Genomic DNA, 26,283 nt, shown 5'->3' with positions numbered 1-26,283 from the left:
TATAGGCCATTGGTTAGCAGCTGAATTCCCTCCAATGGTGTAAATAATTTGAAACATCTTGTGCTTGATTTGAAGCCCAGAAAAATCAATTTCTATCTCAGACTATATTATTTATTTCTGCCCTTCTTTTCTCCTCTCTTTCTCTTTCTGATACCTTAGTAACCATGGACCTTTTGGAGCAAGAGATGGAGATGCCAGTTCCACATATACTAAGTTGACACTTCAGGACTTAATAGCATTCCTCGAATCAGACCACACTTCGGTCTTGCCAGGCAGAGAAAATGTCATTAGTCAAAAGGAAAGGAAAAAATACAGCAGTAGTTTGTTTACTATATCCATTAATTCTTTTGTCTTTTCACTTAAAATGCAGTTCCACTTTATGGTTTTTGAATGGCAGAGTTAAAGAGTTTTCCTTCCTACTTGCTCCCCCTCAACCCTGCCCGTTTTTTTTCTTTTCTTTCTATTTTGTGAGGTTGCACACAGAAACTCATTAAGCAAAATGGAATAAGAACTTCTGAGTGGAAGGGGAAGGAGAAAGGGCTTTTACCTGGACTCTTCCACTGTCTGTGCTTAGAGGATAGTGTCACAAAAAGTTGAATTATCCAAATGAAAGGGATGTAAATGATGACTGGACAGAGCACTGGCAGATGGAGGTAAGAATCCCTTATTCTTGCTTTTTTCAAAAAGAGAATCAAGCAGGGAATTCTTGGAAATTTGTACCTAGGGAAATTCAGCCCTAGATTGCTGAATTGACTTTACCTGACAATACAGAAAAAAACCCATGTGGTTTCTGCTACACTCCCACAGAATTTCTGGTAGCTATTAAATTTGCTACAAAATACAGAGGGCTTTTTAAAATATTTTCAGCAGGTCATTTATGTAAATGTCTGTTGGAAAGTCTCCTCTGGTTGTAGAACAGGGGAAAAAAAAGGAAAAATGTTCTCTTTAACCATGCAGCCACAGCTCTTACCTTTTATCTTCATCTTTGCTGTCTCCTTTGTTCTGCTGCACTAGAGAATTTTTGAAGTACAGTTTAGAAGTAGCTCGTTTAGCCATTCTAGCTATAATTCAACTGGTTAGTTAGACATCTATGAACTGTTCAGCCTTGCTATAACAGCTTGTTTACATGTAATGTAAACACATGTAAAAAGAGTTTTCTTCTTGATTTCTTTGGTAAAACTAAAAGAAGCTAGCAAAGATGTCAGCCTTTCTTATGAAGACAGCATAGCAAACCACACCAAACCCCAGCTCTGACATGTTAGGCATTTTTAATATTTCACCAGTTAGGAGCCATAAGCCTCTCCCAGAGGTCTAAAATTAAAGAGATTTTACACTCTATGTTTGGGTTTGGAAGAGAAAGTGGTATGATAACATTTTTTTCTTGTAAGCTCCAAGTAGATGTCCCTAATGTTTACTGATTTACACAATGGTACTAGAGTTTCTATCTCTCTTCCTTGTAATTTTCTAGCATTTTATCTTTTTTTGGCCCAAGAGATCATATGTAAATCACAACAGAAAAACTTGAATTTCAATCTGAACTTTAAGTATCTTTTTACACAATGTCTGTTTGGGCCTCTCTTTTTAAAAATTAGTACATGCATAATTTACATAATAAATCATGATAAAACATTTGTGAAAACTTACACACTTGCTGATTTAGGTATAGTGCAATAAGACTAAAAGGCTGTTTCTGAAATCAATGTTGATTAATTTTTTTTATATTTATAATGCACTTTCTACGGAAGTGCTTTGAGGCATAGAAACAGACATGAGTATCATGTTGTAAAGTATGTCAGGGACAGCTCCATACATAGCTTAAGTTCTTTAACTTAAATTGATAAAATACCTGAACTGAATTCTCAACCATATATAGAAAAGTTGATAACAGGTATTTTTAGAATGATGAAATTGTATTTTCTAAATAAGATCATACTGTCCTGACAATGATGGTAAGAGTAACAGAATAGAAAAAAATAATGGGAAATATTTCTCCAGATTATGTAAGAGGAGGAAGAAGTTGCCAAAACATTGCCTTGTAGTCAATTGCCCTGGTTTCAGCTGGGATTGAGTTAATTGTCTTCCTAGTAGCTGGTATAGCGCTATGTTTTTCAGTTCGTTGTGAGAATAATGTTGATAACACACTGATGTTTTCAGTTGTTGCTAAGTAGTGTTTAGACTAAGTCAAGGATTTTTCAGCTTCTCAAGCCCAGCCAGCAAGAAGGCTGGAGGGGCACAAGAAGTCGGGAGGGGACACAGCCAGGGCAGCTGACCCAAACTGGCCAATGGTATTCCATACCATGTGACGTCATGCCCAGTATATAAACTGGGGGGAGTGGGGGCAGGGGGATCACCGCTCGGGGACTAACTGGGCATCAATTGGTGAGTGGTGAGCAATTGCATTGTGCATCACTTGTATATTCCAATCCTTTCATTATTACTGTTGTCATTTTATTAGTGTTATCATTATCATTATTAGTTTCTTCTTTTCTGTTCTATTAAACTGTTCTTATCTCAACCCACGAGTTTTACTTCTTTTCCTGATTTTCTCCCCCATCCCACTGGGTAAGGGGGGAAGTGAGTGAGCAGCTGCATGGTGCTTAGTTGCTGGCTGGGGTTAAACCACGATATCAATTCAATTTCCAAATATTTTTTACAAATATTCAAGAAAAAACTTTTCAGAGCTGTTTTCTTATATAGTGTGGTATATCTCACATTACTTAAAAGGGATATCTGAATCTGTTTTTCTGAAATGTGTGTAGAATTGTTGTGTTCAAATGAGTAGCTCTGTATTTTGGTTGTTATTAGAGATTGTTAGTATACTGGGATAGAAGAATTTGTCTTATGGTATTTTCTCTTACACTTCATAAATTTAAGGGAATTCCTAAGGTCAGTTATGTAATTGTTTTAGCAGCGTGAAAAATTAAATTGGACAGACTTATAAGTGTATCAAACTCTACAAAGATTGATGTCATTAGGAAAGCTGTACACGCTCAAAACATGAAGCAAATGAAATCTTTTTGTGCATCGTGGTTCAACCCCCACCAGCAGCTGCGTGCCACCCAGCCGCTCGCTCACTCCATGCCAGTGGGAGGGGGGAGAGAATCGGAAGGGGAAAAGTGAAAAAACTCATCGGTTGAGATAAAGACAGTTTAATAGGTAAAGCAAAAGCCGTGCGCAGAAGCAAAGCAAAACCAGGAATTCATTCCCCACTTCCCATGGGCAGGCAGGTGTTCAGCCGTCTCCAGGAGAGCAGGGCTACATCACGTGTAATGGTTACTTGGGAAGACAAACGCCATCACTCCGAACGTGCCCCCTTCCTTCTCCTTCCCACAGCTTTATATGCTGAGCATGATGCCATATGATCTGGAATATCCCTTGGGTCAGTCGGGGTCAGCTGTCCCGGCTGTGTCCCCTCCCAACTCCTTGTGCCCCCCCAGCCTCCCCGCTGGTGGGGTGGGCTGAGAAGCAGTAAAGGCATTGGCTCTGTGTAAGCATTGCTCAGCAGTAACGAAAACATCCCTGTATTATTCACACTGTTTTCAGCACAAATCCAAAACAGACCCCCATACTAGCTGCTGTGAAGACAATTAACTCTACCCCAGCCAAAACCAGTATATTGTGTTATTGGATAAGTACACTGTACAAGATGCATTTTTTTCTTTCCTAATTTACTAATTTCTATCCTTAGATTTGAAGTTTCTCAAATGAGAGTTCCAAGCAGTATTAAAACATTTTTAATATGTATATGGCTATTTCTGTATGATATTGCATCATCTTACTGAGATGAAGTTCATGGATGATAAACATTCCACTTCATCTCTGAAACAAGGTTACAATGCCATATCGATCCTCAAGCCGATTGATGTTATGTGACAAAATGATACTTCTATTTCTGGAAGATAGTATAGAGGGCAAAGTAGAAGTAAGATCTAAAAAGATCATTTTTTTATCAATATTCACTCATTTACAGCCTTTCAAAACAGAAGTTGATTTCTTAAATAGTATATATGAGGAAGCAGTGTGGCAGAGATTTGTAATTTATTTCTGCGTGCCTAACTTATGAGGGGAGCATGTAGAATTAAACTTGATATGTTTTCATTCTCATCACAAAGGGGGTTCTTGCTGAGCTCCCAAACAGAATGAAGGACTGTTGCTGCATAAACTAGTTTTTGCTTTTGGGTTATAATTCTACAAAATATGCCACATGTCATCTGGCTGTTTCCACGCAGAAAAAGAAAATGGAGGCATTGCATATGTTTGTCTTCTTTCAGACCAGTGGACTAGGCTCTTTATTGGCAGCATTCATCAGTGTCAGCATTTCTGATTTAATGAATTCTGCCTATTCCAGATAAGTGCGAATCTGTTATTCTATTAATAGTTTTTCAGATTCCCTTGAAAGGAAATATCTAAAATACTGCATTGTGGAACAAAGAACATATATTTTCAATATTGTCAAAAAATAGAATTTAATATTGAAATGACCTTAGGACTACACTCCCCAACAATGTAGTTTGGTAAAGTTCCTTGAGATAAAGACATGAAAATTAAGCAAAGAAGTCTGAAAACTCAGTTACTAATTTACATAGAATTCATAGATTAAGAGTTGATATGGACTTACAAAGCCTGACTGCATGCATTTTATTGAATAAACTATTTATTAAGGCCTTAACACAGTTGAGTCACTGAAAGGCTCAGCTTTGTTCCTTGAAGACCATTTTCCACACAAAACCAATTTGGAAATTGTTAAATTCACATCAGCAAAAATTTGGTTGAGTAACATTTGTATTAACATACAATTCTAGCCTCTTCTTGTGGTTAAAAAATTGTCATGCCACTTTAGAGTCCTTAAAACCTATCATTCATGGAGATGTATCCTGGTGAGGGGCCTGTAAGCCACTATTTGGAAATCCAAGTAGCAAAGTATGAGCTGACATTGGCATAGACAATTAAGAATCATAATAGAAGGGTGGAGTTGGTTTTTTTGTTTTTCTTACACCATATTGTTTGTCCTTCCCATTCGCTGAATAGCTACCTGCAGATGTTGAGTTATGGCCTCAGCTAATGTCTACAAAACAGAAAAGGCATTTGGAATACAGGCGGTGGCTGGTAGTGGAACAGAGTAATACAAATAGAAAAGCAAAGATTAATTAACCTACTCGTGGTATTAAGGCAGAATTATTTGTTGGAGGGAGAACAGATGGAAGGAGAAGGAATGGAGGAGAGCTGAAGAGGCTTTCTGCCTACTGAAGGAGAGAGGCTGCTCCCAAGGTGTGAATGAAAATGTAGTCTTGCTGGGCAGGACTGATAACAGCAGAGATATGATGAGCTGACAAGAGGAGTTGTGTTCTTAGGCAGCAGTACCTTTAAACCAAGTTTAGGGTCTCTATCTGTTTGATCATAATGATTGCCATTATTTCTAGGAGGACCGTGCTGCTTTTTCTAGCTTTATTTCTGGTGGGGTTTTTGTTGGGGTTTTTTTAGGACCATTTTCAGTTCTGTTCTTAGAACCTATCTTTTTTCTTATGCCTGATTAGATGCCATGAAACCATTTGTAGGTGAGTCACAATAGCTTAAAATGGTCAGCAGAATGTGTCTTTCATGAATTCAACACCAGGAGATCAGCTGTGTATTTCAGTAGATAATTCTACATAAATAACTGATTGTTCTATGTGACTGTGGTCTCTGGTAGTCAGTACTTCTTCTAGCTAGTCAAGAAGATATTTTGGGAATAATTTTGAGAACATCTATGCTTGTTTTCATATATATTCTGTTTTTTGATGGCCTCTCTCTTTTGCTAGCTATTGTATCAGTGTTGCATATATGTTGTCATCAGTCTCTGCAGTTGAGTATAGTTACCTGGAGTGAATTCAGCTTTAATTTAAGAACTCCAGAACTGCCCTTCCTGTGGTTTTCCCCTCACAGATCTTCCACAGAGTCATCCATAGGAGAGATGTTACTGAAAGCTCAATAACTGCTGTGACAGAATTGGAAAGTACAAGTTGAAAGACAGTTGTTGTTCTCGAGGATGTCGTAACATTGACTAATTGGAAGAAATTGTTTATAAAAACTTTTGAGCAGTGAAAATATTTGTATTGGAGAGGCAAAAGAGCAGAAAAGAAGACACAGTTGGTTTTCTTTAAACCAATGCATATTTAATAGAACTGTGATGTGTAGCATACACAGTTTCTTTTCAAACATTGGAGGGTCTTGTCAGCACTTTTGTCTTTCAATATTAAAGTCCTGAGATTGTTGCTGTTGGCCATTTCTGATCATTAGAGTCATCCTGCCCGAGACAGCCCTGTTGAAATCGAAGTAAACTTTGTTGGCTGTAATCCAAGCCAAAGCCATACTCTAAAAATTAACCTGGTTGTGATATGGAAATATGTACTCATAACAGCATTCTTTCTCTAATGGGTCAAGCATGAACCAGTGATAATACATGGCATGGCATGCTTTCACTGCTAGGGATATGTGAGGCACAGTGGAGTATGTGGTGTTGGGACACTGCTGTCCTGAAGTCAGCAGCTTGTGCTGGGCACCCAGCCACCCTCTGGGGTGCAGAAGTGGAGCGGTGGGTAGGCAGGGATATAACCCAGAAAATGGAGCACTCTGAGCGAAAAACTCCCTAAGCTAGGCTGTAGAAAGTGTTGAGAAGTTGGGCAAATCTTCAGTGGACTACTCATGGAGGAGTGATGTCCTTTTCTTACACAGGGACACATACCTCTGCATATGCTCCAAAGCCATTAACTTGTTCCTGGAGCTCAACTTCTCTCTCAAGTCAGGCTTTTTTTGTTTGTTTGTTTGTTTTTTGTTTTGTTTATTTTGGTACAAAATATAAAATCAGTAAGAGATCATGATGCTCTTGCCTCCCCATTTCATACATCTTATTTCCTTTATATCCTGGATTCATATTTTTTTCCTAAAAATTGGCAGTCCAGATTAATCTAGTATAATCTCTCTCTTTTTACTGTCTAAATAAAAAGAGCCTAAAGATCTATTTCGATCAGATGCATAACTTTTAGGGTGTTGCTAAAGTTAGATGGGATTCACCCAACCGTTGTAATGCTAAAGCCTCTGAACTTGGCTGTAACACAGCTTGACAATGTCCTTTGTACAAGTAATGTCTATTGCACCTGTGATTAGAGCTTTGTTCAACTGTATTTGCTTGTGATTCATTGAAAAAAAGTTAAGGAAAAAAGTGTGTATCTTTTGAAGACATGAAAACCAAGATAATGACAAAACCCTCCACCTCACTCTTCTGTACATTTATGAAAAGGAAAACATGTAATCCTTATATAAATATTTTATATTTTGAAGAAACAAGGAGCCAGTGAAGTTGCAACTATGAAAGCAGCTGCTCTTTATTTTTGTGGGTTTTTTTTTCCTTAAGTGATAAACTGAAATCTTTTACACTCAACTTTTTTATTAAATAATAATAATTTGCTTCATCCTAGAAAAAGTCTTTTCCAAATTCTCTTTTTAGGTCTGACTTACTGGGTATAAATATTATAGTTCCCTAGCAACCCTGAAAGTGCACAGGATCTTTTAATGTTTCATATATATACCACAGGAATTTTGCTAATTTTCCTGATTTTATTAAGTAGATGTCTTCATTAATGAGATAGAGAGAGATCCTGGATGTGATGAAATGAAGACTTACGACATATTTATTCAAACATGGCAGAAGATTCTATATATTAACGGAATGGCTTCTTTTCACGCTTGCTGTTCCAGATTTAGGAACTTGAAAAGATCTAAGATTGAAATTGTGAGGCACTGCTACAAAATATCTTTATAAAGGAATTAATTCATACTTTCCTTAAGTCCTTTGCTGGGGAACAAAAGGACTTCTTTATAATCACTTTCTGTATCTGCAGTCTGTATCAGCAGAATTTATTTTAAGACTTCAAAATGTAGAAATATTTGCATAGTTTATATTACTAAATTTGAAAAGATTAATAACATTATTTGTGTTCTGTCCATATGGCATCTTAAGGCTACATGAATCTCTGTATGAATTCAGACTAAAGCTCCATTTAACCTAAAATCGTGTCCTAACAACTGACAGTAGAAACAGCTTTACTGTCTCTATGATTGAGTTGCATGTGGACAGTTTATGTTTAGCAGACATTGTCAGAGCTCTCTCTGATCTGGTTCTCTATTGTTTGACAATGTATATTTAAAGCCTAGTATTATATGGAAAATATTTCCACAATAAAGTGGTGTGTGGTGTGAAAAATCATCCTAAATACATCCCCAGTAAGAATCTAGATGAATTATTTCATCAGCCATCTTTAGGCTAACTGAAGCTTACAAGAATTTTCTTTTAGCATTTAATAACAGCTACATGGGATATACCATTTAGCATAAGATGAAGTTTCTCCCACCTGAAAGCGATAAACATAGTGAGTTTGTTCTGCTGTTTCAAAGAAATAGCAGTTATTTCCAATCTTGGATAAGTAAGTGTTGTTGTTTAAGCCCAGCTGGCAACAAAGCACCACACAGCCATTCGCCCACTCCTCCCCCCCTCCTCAGCCCTGGTGGGATGAGGAGAAGAAAATATAAAGAAAAGCTCGTGGGTCGACACAAGGACAGGGAGGGATCACTCCCCACTTATGGTCACGGGCAAAAGACAGGCTCAACTTGGGGAAAAAAACAAAAATCAATTTGATTTATTACCAATCAAATCAAAACAAGGATACTGAGAAGTAAAACCAATCTTAGAACACCTTCCCCCCACCCCTCCCTCCTTCCCAGCTCAACCCCACTCCCGGTTTTCTCTCCATCCTCCCCTCCAGCGGCGCAGGGGGACGGGGAATGGGGGTTGGGGTCAGTTCCTCACACCTTGTCTCTGCCGCTCCTTCCTCCTCAGGGGGAGGACTCCTCATTCATCCCTGCTCCACCGTGGGGTCCCTCCCACGGCAGACAGTCCTTCACAAACTTCTCCAACATGGGTCCTTTCCATGGGCTGCAGTCCTCCAGGCACAGCCTGCTCCAGCGCGGGCTTTCCCCTGGAGTCCCGGCCATCCTGGGGGGGCATCCATCCCCCTGCTCCGGCGTGGGCTCCTCTCTCCCCGGGCTGCAGGTGGGCATCTGCTCCCCCGCTCCCCTCCGTGGGCTGGGGGGGGACAGCCTGCCGTCTGGTCTCCCCACGGGCTGCGGGGGCATCCCCTCCTCCCCGCTCCTCCTCCCCTCCTTCCTCACTCCCCTCGTATCCGCACAGGGGTTCCTCTCCCATCCCGATCCCCCCACTCACTGCAGGTTCCCCTTCTCAAGGCTGTTCTCCCAGAGGCACTACCGCCGTCGCTGACGGGCTCGGCCTGGGCCAGCGGCGGGTCCGACGTGGAGCCGGGGAAGCTTCTGGCAGCTTCTCACAGGAGCCGGCCCTGCAGCCCCTCCCCCGCTACCAAAAACCCGCCACAAAAACCCAAAACAGTAAGATAAGAAATTCAAGTGGTATAATGTGTATGCTAAGGAACAGATAAAAGAATACTTAAGAATCACTTCAGCTAAAAAGTAGGAACAGCTGGCAGTGAAACTTGTCCTGAAGGCTATCTAACATCGCAGAGTTTTCATCTGTTTATCATATTTCTAAATTTCATCTGTCAATTTAATAGCTTCTGCCATATGTGAAGCCAAAGTCATACACAGACAACAGTCTCCTTCACTTTGTTCTACTTACTGGGAAGATTGAAGACTTCCCTACACATTAGCTACATTTCCTGATGTAAACTTACAGAAGAGGCAAAAACTGCACTATCTTTTCAATGAATTCCATTGGAAGTTAGTTTTTAGCATAAGTCTGGTAGGAATAAAGCATGGAATGACCTGGAATCTGCTGATTTCAGGTGAGTGTAGCTAATGTCAGTCTTAGGTTATAAAATTAGTAAGATGGCAATAAGACAAATGTGGTAAAATTGGTTCAGAAATGTGTACCAGCACACATCGGAAAATACTAACTTTTCAAAAAACAAGGAAAAAGGGGAAAAGTCAGATACAGAATCTCTATCCTCTCATTGTCATTAAAAATACATACAGTAATTTGCTGCATTTTAAATACTGTGGTTCTATCACGATTCAAGAAATTAAAAATTTGACTTTTTCAGTCTTTCTCACTGTTAAAACAGTATTTATTCACTTGTAGCGACCCACCATAGAAGCATAGAATCATAGAATCCCAGGTTGGAAGGAAGGAATGCCAGGGATCATCTGGTCCAACCTTTCTTGGCAAAAGCACGGTCCAGACAAGATGGCCCAGCACCCTGCCCAGCTGAATCTTAAGTGTCCAGTGTCAGGGAATCCACCACTTCCCTGGGCAGATTATTCCAATGGCTGATTGTTCTCATTGTGAAAACTTTTCCTCTTGTGTCCAGTGAGAATGTCCCCAGGAGCAGCCGGTACCCATGACCCCTCTCCGTCTTCTTTGTAGCCCCCCTTTAAATGCTGGAACACGGTGGTAAGGTCTCCCCAAAGCCACCTTTTCTCAAGGCCCCGCAAACCCAGTTCCCTCAGCCTTTCCTCACGTGGCAGGCTTCCCGGTCCTTTGAGCATCTTTGTGGCCCTTCTGTGGACCCTCTCCAGGCTGTCCACATCTGGTTTTGTGTAGCGGGGACCAAAACTGAACACAGACTTCCAGGTGTGGCCTGACGAGCGCTGAGGAGAGTGGGGTAGCGACTTCTTTGTCTCTGCTGGTGATGCCCTGGTTGATGCAACCCAGCATCCCGTTGGCTTGCTTGGCCGCAGCAGCGCACTGCTCACTCTCGTATGGAGCTGGTTGTCCACCAGGACCCCCAGGTCCCTTTCCACAGAGCTGCTTTTCAGTGCTGTTTGACTTAGATAAGGTAGAAAAGAGGAGCAAAGCACCTCATTTTGTGGAACTTACGTTTCTACTCTTGTACAAAGTAAGATACTATTAAAAGACGCATCAATCCATGTCTTAAAAGTTCAAGATTTTATGAGATAACTATTCACAAACTGCAGATCTGGAAAAAAACTGCGTATAAATAGTGATTCAATATTTACAGATCCACATTTTACCCTGGAATTTAATATAGGAAATTTCTGACTCACCAAGACTATTGCTTTATGGTAACTTATGAATAATAGTGAATTATACAGTTAAATCAAGGTCACCTGAAAGATGTTTAACATATTAGTCATAAGATCCATGGTGGAGTTCATTAAGTGCATTTATGAACTGCGCCAAATGTGTTCTCTTCACAAAGCTCCCTTGAAAAATTATTTCCTTGCTAATGAAAAAAACACAATATTTACTAATTACAGCATTTTTCCCATTTTTGTTCTTTTCTTAGTCTTTGTGGTCATGTATATGATACATAAATTCATCTGAGATAACTTAAAGCAAAAATAATTGAAAAACCAAACCCCAGAACTTTCATATCCATTAAAATTGTTGGCTTTTATACTGTCTGAAAAAAAAATTATTCTTGTATCTGGTTTGTTATAATACTCTACGTCAAGGATAACATAAGTGACAGTTCATTGTATAAGAGCAGTGCAAGATAAAATATTGCAGATTAGCTATATAGTACATTGGTGATATACCACCATTTTGATGCCTTGATACCAAGGAATTTATGCATCTGCTTATTAAAAACTGTGGCAGAGGACTTCTAAAAGGTGAGACAGACTTTGGATACCAAACCCTGTTCCTCTGTTTAAATGTTTTCATTCATTTTGATTTTTTTTCCAGTATCCATCTAAATATGCAAATCTTAAACATTCCCAAAGGCAAAAAATCAAACCTAGCCTTCTCCATTCTTGGGGCGATGCTCCAAGAGGAGACTTAAGTTTCCTGTAGCTGCAGAGTCAGGTTCTCTGTGGCTGGCTTTCTGGCTCTGTGACCTGAGGTGGGTGAGCAGTAGTCCTTTTTCGAAAAATTGGAATGGCTATTTTAGAGGACAGTGGCTGAGGAATGAAAAATCTGAATTTGAATCCTGTCAAGCTGAAGCAAGAATAGGACCCTGGCCTCCCACCTAGTCTGAGTGTTGTAACCAATAGGCTATTATGCAAATACCCAACGGCACTGAGATATAAAGTGACTGTGATTACTGTGCTTTGTGCTGAGCTCAGTGCTATCAGTGTGTGGGAGGCATGTTCAAAGTAGACAAATTGGGTCCAACTGTGTTGTTTAGTTTGTAAATCCCCCAAAACCTTAGCTGTTCAGATGCTGTCTTCAGTGAAGGTGACTGATCTTCTGGGAATGTACACTAATGCACCTTTTGGTACCAGGGGAAGAGATATGATGAAAATTTAAGCACTCTAGGAACTCATAGGCATTATAGTTAGGAATTTTTTTTGAATGTCTTAAATTTCTGTTTCCTAGATTTTACACTGGGTTGCTTCAGGTTTTTTTGGGCTGCAGTGGTTCATAACAGTTTACAGTTTAGCAAAAGTTTTTCATCTTAAAGCAAAGACCTAATATAAAAAGCTGATTTTCTGTTGATTATTACTGCTGCAGACAATTTGTTCACAAGAATGGTTATGTCAGTCAGACTGAAGATTCCTGGTCTCTGTGAGGGTGGCCTGCTGGGGAAATATTATGGGAAGGAAGGAAGCAGGGAATGAGCCTTTCCCTGGAATACTCTCCTCCTCACAGCAATCTGAAAGGTCAAATACTTTTGTTTCATAGCCCTTCCTGGGTTCGTTGTCACAAATGTGACCCTTATTCATTTCCTCTTTTCTCCACTCCCCTTTCTCCCTTTTTTTTCTTTTTTTCAGCAAAGGGCTGGCATTTTTTGGTGTTCCTGGGTGGTCTTTTTGATCACTAATGGCCCCAAATAGCGGAAACAGTAAAACAGAGCTGGGTCTGGTTAGGCTTAAGTTATGTTAATGGAGTTCCTCAATTAAGTCTTGATAAATGCATATAACTCATGTTGGCTAAATCAGATTAACCAATTCAATTTAAAATAACAGTAAAGGTGAGAAATGAAGACTCTAACCTGGATTTGCTACAATGGGTAGGCTTGCATGAGCTGCCAAGTGAACTACTATTCAAATTACCTTGTCTTTGGTGCTGTTTTACTTAGCCTAGGTAATTAGCCTAACTAATTAGGCTAGTGAACATTAGCTTTAAGAGCATGCTTTTTTGCTTTTCTTTTTTCCAAATTCAGATAAGTCCTGTGAGCCTGAAAAAAACATAACTACATAAAGGATGTTATATTTGTGTGATGAGTAACTGATAAGGCTTGGTATTGCTGAACATGCATAGAATTGTCAGTTTGTGATAATTACTTCATTACTTTCATTGATAAACTGAAACGGTTTGTAATTATAGCACAGAAACCTTTAGAACCCTGTTGTATGTTTTGTTGATTTGCTTTCAGAATGACACATTAAGCTTTCCATTAATATCTGATACACTTTACACAACTTCCACTGGATCAAAATGGGGTTACTCCACCTTTCCCCAAAAGTTAGGACAGGAGGTAGTGCGGGAAGCAATTAGAAGGGCATGAATAGGGCATGCAAATTATTTCTTATTATAACTTTTGGAAAAAGTGAATTAAAAGGATACAAAAATTAGTGTTTTCTTGGGAAGGGAGTGCCAGGCAAAATAACTAGATTGTCTCCAGCAGTTAAAAGCCTGGTACTTTTGCACCTGAGTGTCTACAATACATATTAACACCAAGTCATTAAATGAAGAAACATGTATTCTGCATCTTCCAGGTTCATTCTTTTTTGAAATAATTTTGTGGACATATCCTCCAAAAAAGCATATTAGTTTATCCAAATTGCCCAGGCAGCTCTGAGCAGAATTCAGTCCTGTGAGTTCTATGGTACTTCCTTTTGGTTTGGTAATAGAGGAAATAGTGCTTCACAGGGTTTAACAAAACAACTTCTCAGCTTTTAATGCGTGGCACTTTGTATGTGCTCGTAGCATGTTACTAACTGCAAGAAAAAAAACACAAAAAAGCTTGACAAGCAGATGAAAATTACACACGCACATCTCTGTCTCCATATAATGGATTTGTGCAAGAACATGGTTTTGTATCAAATGGTCTAACAGTAGACGAGTCATAAGCATCTGCAAGGCATTATTTTAAAGGTGTATTGCAGTGGATCTTTCAGGCTGATTGGATTGATTTCTTGGGCAATAGTGTCACCAAATAACCATTAATAATATGCTATTAAAATTAATAAAACACCATGAGCCAATTTTAACTTCCGTCGGTTCTCTGTTTTGAGGCCTTTAAATTTTCCTCAGGAAAAGAAGCGCAAACTGCTACTTAAGAGTAGTTTTGTTCAGTTTTAGTAATACTGTTCTGGAAATGCATGTATCGGTACTTACTCTATATCAGTATTTATTCTGATATAGATAAAACGCTTCCATAACAGTTCTACACAGCAAACAGCATACTTAAGTATAGGCTGACAGTGGAAACACTGACCAGGTGTGAATACAGAGTTATGCATAATATAATATGCTATTATAGGTTATTCTGGACACTGATCCTTTTCTTGTGCTGAGTTACAAGGTGTAGAAAAATTATCTTCTTCAACTAAAAAATAAGAAGTGAATATTGCCAACTTAGGTTCTGTAGTCGCATTATATTCAGGCCTATAATACCATGCAGACTTGGTCCTGTTTTGTAGCATAGTCCACAGCATGCTGCACTTTTATTCATCCACACATTGGGTTGAATGCGGGCTATGCACTTCTGTGTTAAACAAATACACCAGCTTTCATTTACTAACGGCTCTAAATGACTGCTAAGTGGAACTACTGTAATGCTATTAATATGCTGCTAATTAGTATTATGTTTTGACAGAACACAATAAGGAAATGTTAAGACTATGAAATTAATGCAATTTAACAAAGTATTATCTTGAGAACAAAGTAAAAATAGATTATTTTATTCTGATCATAAAGTAACTTTAATATGCCTTCATACGAAAAGTTTGAGGACAATGTTTCAGTGAGTTGAAATTTAATACATAGGAAGATTGCATAATAGTGACAGACAGACTATAAGTCTAGGGAGGCAAGTCTTGGTTTATCTTCTCCCATTAACTGTGCTGCAAGCACAAGGGAGCTCAAAGTATGATTGCACTATTGATTTAAATGCTTAAAGTCTGTGCATTGTCAGGTCAATACTATATGAAGCCATTAATGAAAAGAGGTCGTGTTATCAGGTATAAAAGAGCTTGGCAGATTTTAATCTTTTTTCACAGATAGTGTTGATTTTCCATGCACAAATATAGATATCTGATTCAAGGGTAATTTAGGATGAATATTTGTATGTTTTTCTTTTGGTGGGAGCAATAAGCCTCTCCTTCCCAGCCCCTTCATTGTGCTGCTAAAAGCATTTGTGAATTTACTCTGGGAGCTGACTTGAAGTACTGATTGGATTAAAAATAGAATTTGTTTCTTAGGTTCTCTTTAATCTGAATTAAGGAATTAATTCAGACTACAATGTTACAAAATTAATATTGATGTGGACAGGCATATGTGGAGAGCACTGAAACCAGCACTACCTGTATGAGAAATGCTTGAGAATCCATGGTTCCAAACTGATGAAAAGAAATGCATATTCTCATGAAATGTAGCAATTCCTTGAGTTGAGTTTTGGTGTGGAAATATTTTCAGTGATGCTTTTATTCTGACAACTCGGCTAAACTCTATGTTCTATAGCTGTGATCAGGAAGTTGTTTTAATATGAAATTCTTGAAAATATTTTTTCACCCTTTAATTTGCATGTCTTTTTTCTCATTTTTGTTAATATGAAATAGAAAGACTTCAGTATGTTGTTACTTGATTTACATGCTATCTGGCATGTAAATGTAATGGCAGATTTTCTGGGTGAAAACTGGATCTTTATTTGTAAATGAAAAGCAGTGCCTCATTTTTAGGAAGGTCTCACTTTCTTTTTTTCTTTTTTTTTTTAATTACTTGAAACTATTCCAACTGATTCTGCTGTGCCACTCTTCAAACTGACATCTCCATTCTCTTCTGACCTCTTACAGATTTATTTATATATGTATTTTGGAAAAGCTTCAAAAACTAGCTTTGGATTAAAGTAGTTCTTGCCATTTCATATGGAAACTGACTTCAGTTGCCAGAGGAGGTTTTTGAACCCAGTGATGTATTATAAATACATAGAATGAAACCGATCTATGTGAACTTGAGAAATATAGTGAGTGAAAGGAGTTTATACCGCCAACAGACTAAAGATGGAAATGCACATTTACTAGTTTGAGGTTGTTATTATTTTACAAAATAATAATCCCTTACCTGTCAATCCTTTCCTTTGAGGGAAGCTTACCAAGTGCATTTCAAAATGTGGGAACTCGAAATTCTTAACTGTCGGACACTAAAGTCTACTGTCTCAGTACCCAAGTTGGTTTTGTGTCCTATTCCTAATTTTTCCTCTGTTTCCCGTCTCTCCCCCCTGCACTCTAGAGGAGTTAATAGTCTTAGGAGTCTTCCACCTGCTTCATAGATAATGACTCTTTTTCTCTCAATTTTCTAACTAATTATTATAACTAGGTTAAACTGAAAATGCAACTTCACAATATGCTTAATATTCGTCTTGGTGCAAGCCACGCTGTAGCAGCCTCTGCTGCTTCTCCTGTGCTTGGATCATGAGGCTGTAGGTCGAATTTCATTAGTTCTGTGACCTGACGGGAAATTAATTGACTGAAAAATGTTGTTAGCTTTTCCCTGGATCGACAAGGCAATGTGGTCTCTAGAAACAGTGTGAGGGAGGTGGTTGAGGAAAAAAAGGAGGAAAACAGGCCTGCCATTCTACCAACAGTCCCTTCTTATACTAGACTAAACATAACATTTGCATCTGGGAGGAACAATAATCTCCAACCTGTATTTAGCTTGGAGTTTCATATTTTTTGGAAAATTTAAATTCTGACACATTTAAAGAGATCTACAGTCCAAAAGCTTGTCTGCACTTTCCAGCTGTAACTAAACATAATAAAAAGTATTACTTCTCCCTACATAAATTGCTTTTCTTACATTGGAAATCTCTTATTAACTTGTGACATTTTATATATATTTGGTTTTGGGTCTGAGAAGATATTAAAAAATATTTGTAGTTACGGGATAAGAGAACAATTACAAAGGTAAAGAGAGGAAGACAGCAACATTTTAGACAGGACAAAGGATATATATGTGATTAGCAACACATTCATAACTGTTTTTGTTAATACTTGCTTCCATCAAATTTTGGACCTGGCTCTTGATATTGATAAAGGGTCATAGACTATTTATTTAATCTTGCATCTCTTATTCAACTGAGTAGTTTTGCTGAGGAGGAAAGATCTTCCTAGCAAGCAAGAGCTCCTAATAGAGACTGTAGAGTTAGTAGTAACCTCCACAAAAACCCTGCAGTCTTCCAGAAAAAGTATTAGGCTAGATACTTATGCCTGCCATATCTGTGCTCAGAGATAAGACAAATACTTTATGACTCAACATGTAAGTGACCTTAGGTTATTTGGCCTTGTGCTTTAGTCTGAAACCAGCACATTTAATGACTAGAAAAGTATTTGCTGAAACAAAGAAGTATGCATTTATTCAGACGTAAAGGGAATAATACAAAATTTCCTTACATGTAAGAAACTTCAGAAACATGCCAAGTAATCAAGTTGAAACATTAAGCCCAGGGGTCTGCCAAAACTCTGCTTCTCTTTGGAAGTTCTGAGACTGATTCAGGGCTTTGAATTCCCCCTTCCTTGTTGATTCCAGATCCAGAGGTTCAGTTTTGGGTAGGGTTTGGGGGTTTTTATCTCCTATACAGACAGTTTGAGAGTTTCTCCTTACCAAGTCACAGCCTCAAAGCTTCCAAGGTATTGATAGGAAGTCTAATATGCTGTAGAAACAATTTGTTTTATTTAGGATAGTGAAAAAGAAGGACCTGAAACTTGTAAAAGGAGCCGGTCCTTTCTGTGAAGGGTCTTGTTGCAAGCAGAAAGCACCTGGAAAACCTCCACCTCCTTGGCAGTGAAAGGGAACTCTAGTTCTTTGTCACCAACTGTGCAAGCTCCTCGGAGAGTGGAATACATGGTCCTACTCAAATGATCCTGTGTAAACCTATGAAATTCAATGTGAATTCCTGCGTGTCTTCTGGAGCATGACTAACCCCCATGCCTAGGTGTATCACTCTCTTACGTTCTTGCTTGATAATCTTCAGCATTTGGTTATCAGAAGGGGAAGGGAATGAACTATGATGTTCTACTGGCAAGGAGACAATTAGAGACAAATCCCCTTTCCTGCATAGATGAATAACTCCCACTGCTGCTTCAGATATCAAAAAAGTTATATGCATGATAATTTTAGTGTTAACTTTTGGGCTGAGACACCACAATATTCATTACATGGACACTGCTGTTATGTGGAATCCCATGTAGTCTGCAAAGCCATGGCTTGTATCTACTGTGAAAAGAGTGGTATGTAATATATTACCTTTACCTTCTGTTTTTCACTGTATGTTACAATGGTCAGATGGTGTCACCTATATTTATGGAGTTTGGAGAAGGGGAGAAAAAAGCTTGGAAAGCTCTTTTAAATCTGGAAGAAGTACAGCATGCTTACACCCTTTTATCATTAATGGGACAGCAGGACTCAGTATCATTCCTGTAATCCTCAATGCTTTAAAGACTTAGGTATTCATAAGGGATTTTCACATTACTATTTTTGTAAATAACATATTTATGCAGCTTTTCTGAGGCGTGGAATAATTTTCAAACCAAGAATAGTGAGGTACAGTGGAGGAAAAAATTGTCACTTAAACAACTTGATCAGAATCTCTCTATAGAAAAAGCGGCTGATATACAGAACAATACAACTGAACTTGTAAAATCAAAATGAACATAAGAATCACCTTTTATATCCTCTTACAACTCAAAATTGTTTCCTTTTGTTAAAATAAAGACTGATTTGTAATTTTTGCAACCCTAGAGGATCCGCAGTGATTAATCACATCCTCGTCCTTGTGTCCCTGTTTAGTTTTGTTTAGTTTCCTTAATATGGACAGAAGAAATGGCCAAGTTGTTTCTGTTCTGTTTTTTCCTGGGCTTTCAGAGGTTTTGTTTTTGCTGATACTGTTTTCTCAGCTGTAGAAATTGATACACATTTCTCATACTGTCAAAATAAGTACACTTTGTTGGAATTGAAGTGATCTTAATGCCTAACTGTAGTATATATTACTAGCAATAAAATTTAATAAAAAATTTCTTTTTGCAGTCAACTAGAAAGTATTCCTACAAATAAAAAAAGCAGAGTGGGAATAATTTCCCTCATGAAAAGTCTATAGAACTCTTTTACATGTGAAAACCATTTTATAAATGCAGTTTTTGCTTTCAACATAATCCTGAAAATGGGTGTGTGTATATATATAATATATATATGTATAAAATACCTATATTTGTCACAAGCCTACTACTGCTTCTACTTAAAATATTAAAAAGTTAGATTGCTCAGAATAATGACTGCAGCTGTGGTATGCCTTCACATAGCTGAAGCCAAGAGATAAAGCTGCTGCTTCTTTTAAAGAATATAGACTAGAAAAAACAGTATTTTAAAATACAATTAATACAGACTCTCAACTTCTCCCATCAAGGGAGAACTCCCTGCTTAGTTCATTAGGCTCTCCATCAGGCTATATAAGAGCAAATAATCTTCTTTCTCAACATTAAAGAATATTTATTTGCATGTGCATTTTTCTAGAGGGAGTTCTCATAGATGTTTTGTCTATTTACTTAGATGAAGGCAATTTAAAATTCTAAAGTTAGAATTAAAAATATTTATTTTGCTTTAAATTAAATGTTACTACTGGTTTCCCAGGAAATAAAGATTTGTAAGGATTTCCCTTTCAATTTTAATGTACTTAGCAATCATTTTTCTCTATATAATTTAGGAAAATAATACCTAATCTTTTGGTCTTAATATCTTTTGCTAGAATGTTTAACGTTTCTGGTAAGAAAATGAATTCCAGAAAATTCTCATCAGGGTTTGTATATTAGATCAGATGAATTCATTGTATTAATTTCACAGAGCCCAGAGAAGTGCTGAAATATTTTACAACGGTAATGGATCAATCCCATGCGCAAATAAAGCATATGACGTTTCCCAGAGAGAGCAATGGAATGACTTGTATTTTCTAACTTTGATGCATAGTTAAATGTATTGCTGAGTTGGAAAGTTGAGGTGGTGTTTAGCATCTTGTCAGGTAGCCATGTAAGAATTAGATATCTAGTCCAACCTCAGTTTGCTAAATAGACAAAGGAGAATGACATTTATAGGTGATTCATATCTTCATAAATTTCATGTCTAAGGTAAAATGGAATGAATCACATTACTAAAATACTCGTCTATCTCTAAAATGGGAGCCTTGATGACTAGCTTAGATTGTGTGACTAACTTTGGGTGGTTGAAGTTAAGTGAGAGTAATCCTATCCGCAGTGGTTTTACATATAAGTATAATCTGACATCATTAAGACTTCTAGAAAACTGTGCTACTGAGTTCAGAGGAAGAATCAAGTCTGTGTCGAAAAGTGATGTATATATAGATGACCACAGCTCTTTCAGTGAAGTTTGAAGAATGTTCTACAAAGCCATAATGGGAAAAAGAAAATATGTAGAACAGGTCTGTATATTGAGGAAGGCTTTAAGGAATTGTTGTAAGATGTCGTCAATTGGTCTGGTAGCTGTAGAATTTTCAGCTTGGAGCAGATTGAAGTCATTTTGAAGCAATGTCTTTATGTTGCAGATGTTGAAGAAATGGCATATGTAGATTCAATGATACATGACAAAGAGAAAACATTACTCATGGGAGAGTTTGAATTTTGTGAAATAAAACAGGGATGCTAAGTTTGAAATGTGACTTTTTATATTTTCCAGTGTTGAATATTTGCACATGATCTATTTTCTTTAGAAAACAAAACCAAAACAAATCAAAAGCAAAAACCTGACATATTTTAGTCTCTAAAGTATGGATGATAAGTACAAAAAAGAAGAAAATAGAGAATAAAATTTGCTAACTAGTAATATATATTTGGGTTTTTTTCTAAAGCTTTTTGTCTAGGCAGCTATGGAAAAAGGGAGGTTAAATACTGAAATTGTCCTTTAAAAGACATCATTAAACACGTTAGCATGTTTGTGAAGGACAAGTATACTTCCTATTGAGAATTAATTCACGTTGGGCTGAATACACATTACAGACATGAAGGGTAGCTCTATGAAAACCTTTAATACTGGAAAAGTTAGATAGTTGTGTAGCACACTGTTCTCTCACAGAAGTACAGGCGCTTTGTCTTATAATAGCAGTGGAGGTGTTCTGAGTATTTTACATTTTTGTAGTTGCTGATTTGTTTCCAGCTCGCTTCAGCTGAAACCCTGCTGATGGGGCAAAGACCTACATTTTAGTCCTGAATCTCAGATCTTCTGCATTCCATGTTGGATAGTCATTAGCTAAAACTCAGAAATTATTCAGGAAGTAGACTTGAATCCAGATCTGCCAACTGGGCAATGAAAGAGGAGCCCTGCAGAGGAGGACGTGGGGGTACTGGTGAATGAAAAATTGGACGTGAGCTGGCAATGTGCACTTGCAGCCTAGAAAGCCAGTCGTATCCTGGTATACATAAAAAGAAGCATGGCCAGCAGGTCGAGGGAGGGGATTCTCTCCCTCTGCTCTGCCCTCGTGAGACCCCATCTGGAGTACTGCATCCAGCTCTGGGGGACCCAGCGCAAGACATGGACCTGTTAGAGTGAGTCCAGAGGAGGGCCACAAAAATGATCAGAGGGCTGGAACACCTCTCCTATGGAATGAGGCTGAGAGAGTTGGGGTTGTTCAGCCTGGAGAAGAGGAGGCTCTGGGGAGACCTTATTGCAGCCTTAAACCCCGTTAAAGCCTTAAGGCCCCTTAAAGAGGGCTTATAAGAAAGCAAAAGACTTTTCACCAGGGCCTGTAGTGAGAGGACGAGGGGTAATGGTTTTAAACTGAAAGAGGGTAGGTTTACATTAGACATAAAGAAGAAATTTTATGTGATGATGGTGGTGAGACACTGGAACGGGTTGCCCAGAGAAGTTGTGGATACCCAATCATTGGAATTGTTCAAGGCCAGGTCGGATGGGGCTTTGAGCAACCTGATCTAGTAGAAGGTGTCCCTGCCCATGGCAGGGGGGTTGGAACTAGATGACCTTTAAAGGTCGCTTCCAACCCAAACCATTCTATGAACTTAAACCGATGCTTAATCGTGACTGGAGTAATTGCCCCATGGTTGTTTCCCTCTAGTACAAAATTTTGAAAAAGTATGAGGTCTGCTTAGTTATGTGACTTTGGTCAGCTAAACCTCATATGCTTTTTGAGGCAGTTGCCTGAAGTCTAAAGAGGAGCAGGAATTGTTGCATCCTTCTCCCTAGTACTTATTGAGTGCTAAATTCTAGAGAGATTTTTCTTTGTCTGGAAATTTCAATCCATCTTTAGAGGAGCCTGAATGTGTAATAAGTCTACTTGTCTGAATTTTCTATCATAGTAAGGATTAGAATTTGGAGGAACTGAAGCAACAAAATTGCAATGACCTAACTAAATATTCTAGAATTTATTTTCAATCATCTGCTATCTTTTAAGTTCCTCATTTGTGTGAAGAAGAAGAAACATGCTTTTGAGGAGAGAACTGTAAGGACATTGAACTGGAGAATGGTTGTGAAGGAAGAGGAATGGTTAAGTAATGGAAGGAGACTGGATGTGAAGGAGAGGATTTTGAAAAATATGAATATGTGGTCACATAACTGAAGACTATGTCAGAGTGCATAACTAAAGAAGCATCATCTAAGTTTGTGTATTCTTTTACGTTTTAAATTTTTAATGGGCTTAAGGCATATATTTATGATTTTTCTCAGATTTTTAAAAACAAAAACCAAAAAGCCTTAACAAATCTTTTGCCTTTCTTTGCCCCAGCCTTTGCCTCTGTGGTTCTAGTTCTTCCCCCTACTTATGAGAGTCCTCCCACCTGTGAAAGTTCAGTGTTTGTTTGTTTTCCCCAATTTGTGTGTGTGTGTGTGTGTGTGTGTGTGTGTATAGTACCTATGCATGCTATGGGGATTCTTGGAGAAACAAAAACTCTCTTTCTGTTTATGATACCATACGCTACTCCAGTCCAAGGCAACTAGAAGCAGGCAGCACAGAGAAGTCACTGTCCTTTCATATGGCTGGGCTGGAATATATACTCTTAATGTGTGAAGATGAGGGTATATTCGCTGTTCAGTCCTAGAAGCTGCATGAGGCTTGACCATGCTCACTGAGGAAGGCATCAGTGGAGATATTGTCTGTTCTAAAACTAGAATTCAAACACAAATTACTGAGTCATAACAGACTCTGGTTTAGCTGTATTTTCATACAGATAGCAGAGACATACAGTGACTCCATCTCCCAAACACATTTTAACACAGAAAAGATAATCTTTTCCTCTAGTTCTGAATTTATTTCTGAAGTGGAACTAGATAAAGAAATATATATTATATTTGCCTATTCAAGTGAAATAGTAAATTTTAGTATTGGTCTAGGAATTGGAAGAAAACGGCCTTAAAGCATGTCATACCACTTGTAAGAAATGGTGCTATTCAACAAAGTCATGAGTAAGAGCAACAAGTGCAATAAAAAAATGTTATCGCTGCAGATATCCTTGATGAATACCACATGAACTCAGATAAAAATATTTGTATGTATGGAATTTGATTGGAAATGCTTTTATTGGCAACTGGTTTTAATGCTAAACATAAAGGATCAAAAAAATATCTCTATGTGAGTAGGAAAATTCACCAGGCAGGTTAGTAAGAACATCACACTGTTATCCCAGAGAGGAAATCAGGACCTTCTCACTTGAAATATTAAAAAATACTCAAACTGAAAAAACTCAAAGTATTACATTTATTAAAGTTTTCTTTATTTTCAGTCTGAAATCTAAACAGTTTTGTTACAAATGCCACACAAATTATCAGCTCTTACATAAAAGCTAAACCTGCAGGAATATATCATCATCACCTGCGTGCTTATTTTAGAAACACTGACTCAACCAGATTTCTTAATAGCACAGATACTATGGAAACTCTTACTATCGGGAAATGAAGCCTCTGCTGGAGGTGCCCATCTACTCGTTCGCTGTTCTACACAAATATTTATATCTTTTTAAGAGGCAAGCTCCTGTCTCTACTTGGGGCATACAGTGGTTTCACAGTTCTAACCACACATCTTCTGTACAGCTTAAGGAAAATCTGTGTGTTATGAATCAAACCCAGTTTGGTTCAAGGGCTTTGTCAATCAGTTCAGTCACTACCCTTTTTGAAAGGTAAATATGTTAGAGAAGGTTGTATGTGAAAACAGCAGTCTCCTGTAAGTTTTGCTTCAAGGAGTATCTTCCCACCATGCAAACTCAGTATTTCAAGGTTTCAGACACCCTCTCCCACTGTGCAGTTGGCTATTATCCAATTACTTCATAACTTGCTGTGTCTTAATTGACTAATTGAAGAGCTGACCTGTAATACCAAACTTCATTCCTTTGTAAGAAAAATGTGTGTTCTCTCCCTATTATTCATATAGCATTTTGTCTTTGTGGGGACAGACTTTCAGAAAAATTACTGTGGTGTTTTACTAAATTTTTTTTTGTGGCCTTCTGCAACTTACCACTAGTCTAGCTAGTCCCGTAAGGGAGTCTTCATTCACATCATTCTCATGTGAATGCCAAAATCCAAGATGAAGTTTCCAAGGTCACTCTACAATTAATGGTGTCTGTAAGTGTATCAAAATGGCATATTTGGAAGAGTCAGCACAAATCAGGCATGCTGTTGCAAAATAATAGATGCTGTTTAGTGCACAGGGTTCATGAAAATTAAGGACTAGACACTTATATTTTTAGAAACTATTGTTTCTTACTGAACAGAAAGGGTTTATTCACAATAAATTACTGCTTAGTATAGTCTCATGGTGGCAATCTAATTCATGTGTGTGTAGTCCTTTCACTTGCTTCCTACCGGGACAAACAATAATAAGAATATTTTATGCAGATATTAGCTCTGTCAAAACTCACATAGTATTAATGCTTCATGGGAAGTTTGAAAATCCTCTTTATTATAAATGTGCAGCTCAAGACATTGAGTAATAACTACTATCACTATTAACATTGATCAGCTACTATGACTGTTGATCAGCCTGGCTATTAATAATACTTTTTATTTGATTTGTCAAAAAAAGGCAAAGAAATGTCTCACAAAGAAAGATGAACCAATGTATGTTAGCTCTGTAAACATTTTCCATGAAGGCAATAATATCCAAAGGTTAGGAATGGTTGATATTCTCCTTAGTAATGTGTAACTTGTTAGTGTCTTCCAATGAAGAAGAGAACAAGTGTTAAAGCATAAAGCCTATTCAGTTGATGTGATTCCAGATATGACTTGGATAACCTTAGATGCTTTAATAGTACTATGGGGTATTCCCTCTTCAGTGATATCTCCAGAGAGTAGGGTCTGACTGAAGTCCGTCAAGTCTGGTATCTTACCTACATCACTGGTTAATAGCAGATGCCTAGAAAAACTCTAAGAAGAGTATAAGCATACTTTCCAAGATACATGTTCCTTCTTCTAGGTATGTGTGCCTGGGAGACTTATTAAGCCAGAGGTTTATCTTTTAAAATGCTCTGATGGATTTTTTTTTTTCCTACTTGCTCTTTTGCTACAGTCTAATTGCTTTCTTGTTGAAATGAGTTCCACTGTTTAGTTATGCATTAGGTGAAAATATTTCTCCTTTTGTTTTGAACTTAGCAGCAGAAGGAGAGTTTTGAGTAATGAAAACAGAGGAGAGAAAAACAAAACAGAAGAACACTTTTTCCTACCCTTGTGATGTTGTGGACCTCTCCTACTTTCCCCCTCAGCAATCTCTTTTGCAGGCTAGAAAGTTTGAGTCTGTTTAGTCTCCCTGTACAGAAGCTATTTAATACCTTCAGTCATCCTTAATAGTTCTTATCTACACCTTTTCTGATAAGATGTGGGTTTGAACTTGCATGCAGAACTCAGATTAGACAGTGAGCGTATGTAAGGCTTAATGACACTTTCTTTGTTTCCTCTAATAATTTTAAACATTCTGTTCACTTTTTTGACTCTTATGGTTTTATGAACACATTACTTCAACTCTAGCTACTCCAAGATAGTTGTCCCAAGTCCTAATAGATACCTCAGAACCCATTGCTATGTGTGCAAAATTGGGCTTTGCTTGGGCACAGTGTTACTGTACCTGTGTCAACACAGAATTTCTCGGTATC

At 37.9% G+C, this 26,283-nt stretch overlaps 1 protein-coding gene and 1 long non-coding RNA gene across 2 annotated transcripts in view; both read left to right on the top strand.

Moving 5' to 3' along the window:
• Window positions 1-26,283, top strand: part of CSMD1 (CUB and Sushi multiple domains 1) — a 1,239,551-nt gene that overhangs the window by 185,416 nt on the left and 1,027,852 nt on the right. The window lies entirely within an intron of this gene.
• LOC121233827 lies at window positions 3,372-24,426 on the top strand. Its single transcript, XR_005934034.1, has 4 exons — window positions 3,372-3,611; window positions 6,477-6,481; window positions 11,830-11,833; window positions 24,416-24,426. It is a non-coding gene; the product is annotated as an uncharacterized LOC121233827 (long non-coding RNA).

Source organism: Aquila chrysaetos, chromosome 15 (genome assembly GCF_900496995.4).
Source record: "Aquila chrysaetos chrysaetos chromosome 15, bAquChr1.4, whole genome shotgun sequence".
Classification (NCBI taxonomy): domain Eukaryota; kingdom Metazoa; phylum Chordata; class Aves; order Accipitriformes; family Accipitridae; genus Aquila; species Aquila chrysaetos.
This window is presented reverse-complemented; position numbering and strand designations above follow the sequence as displayed.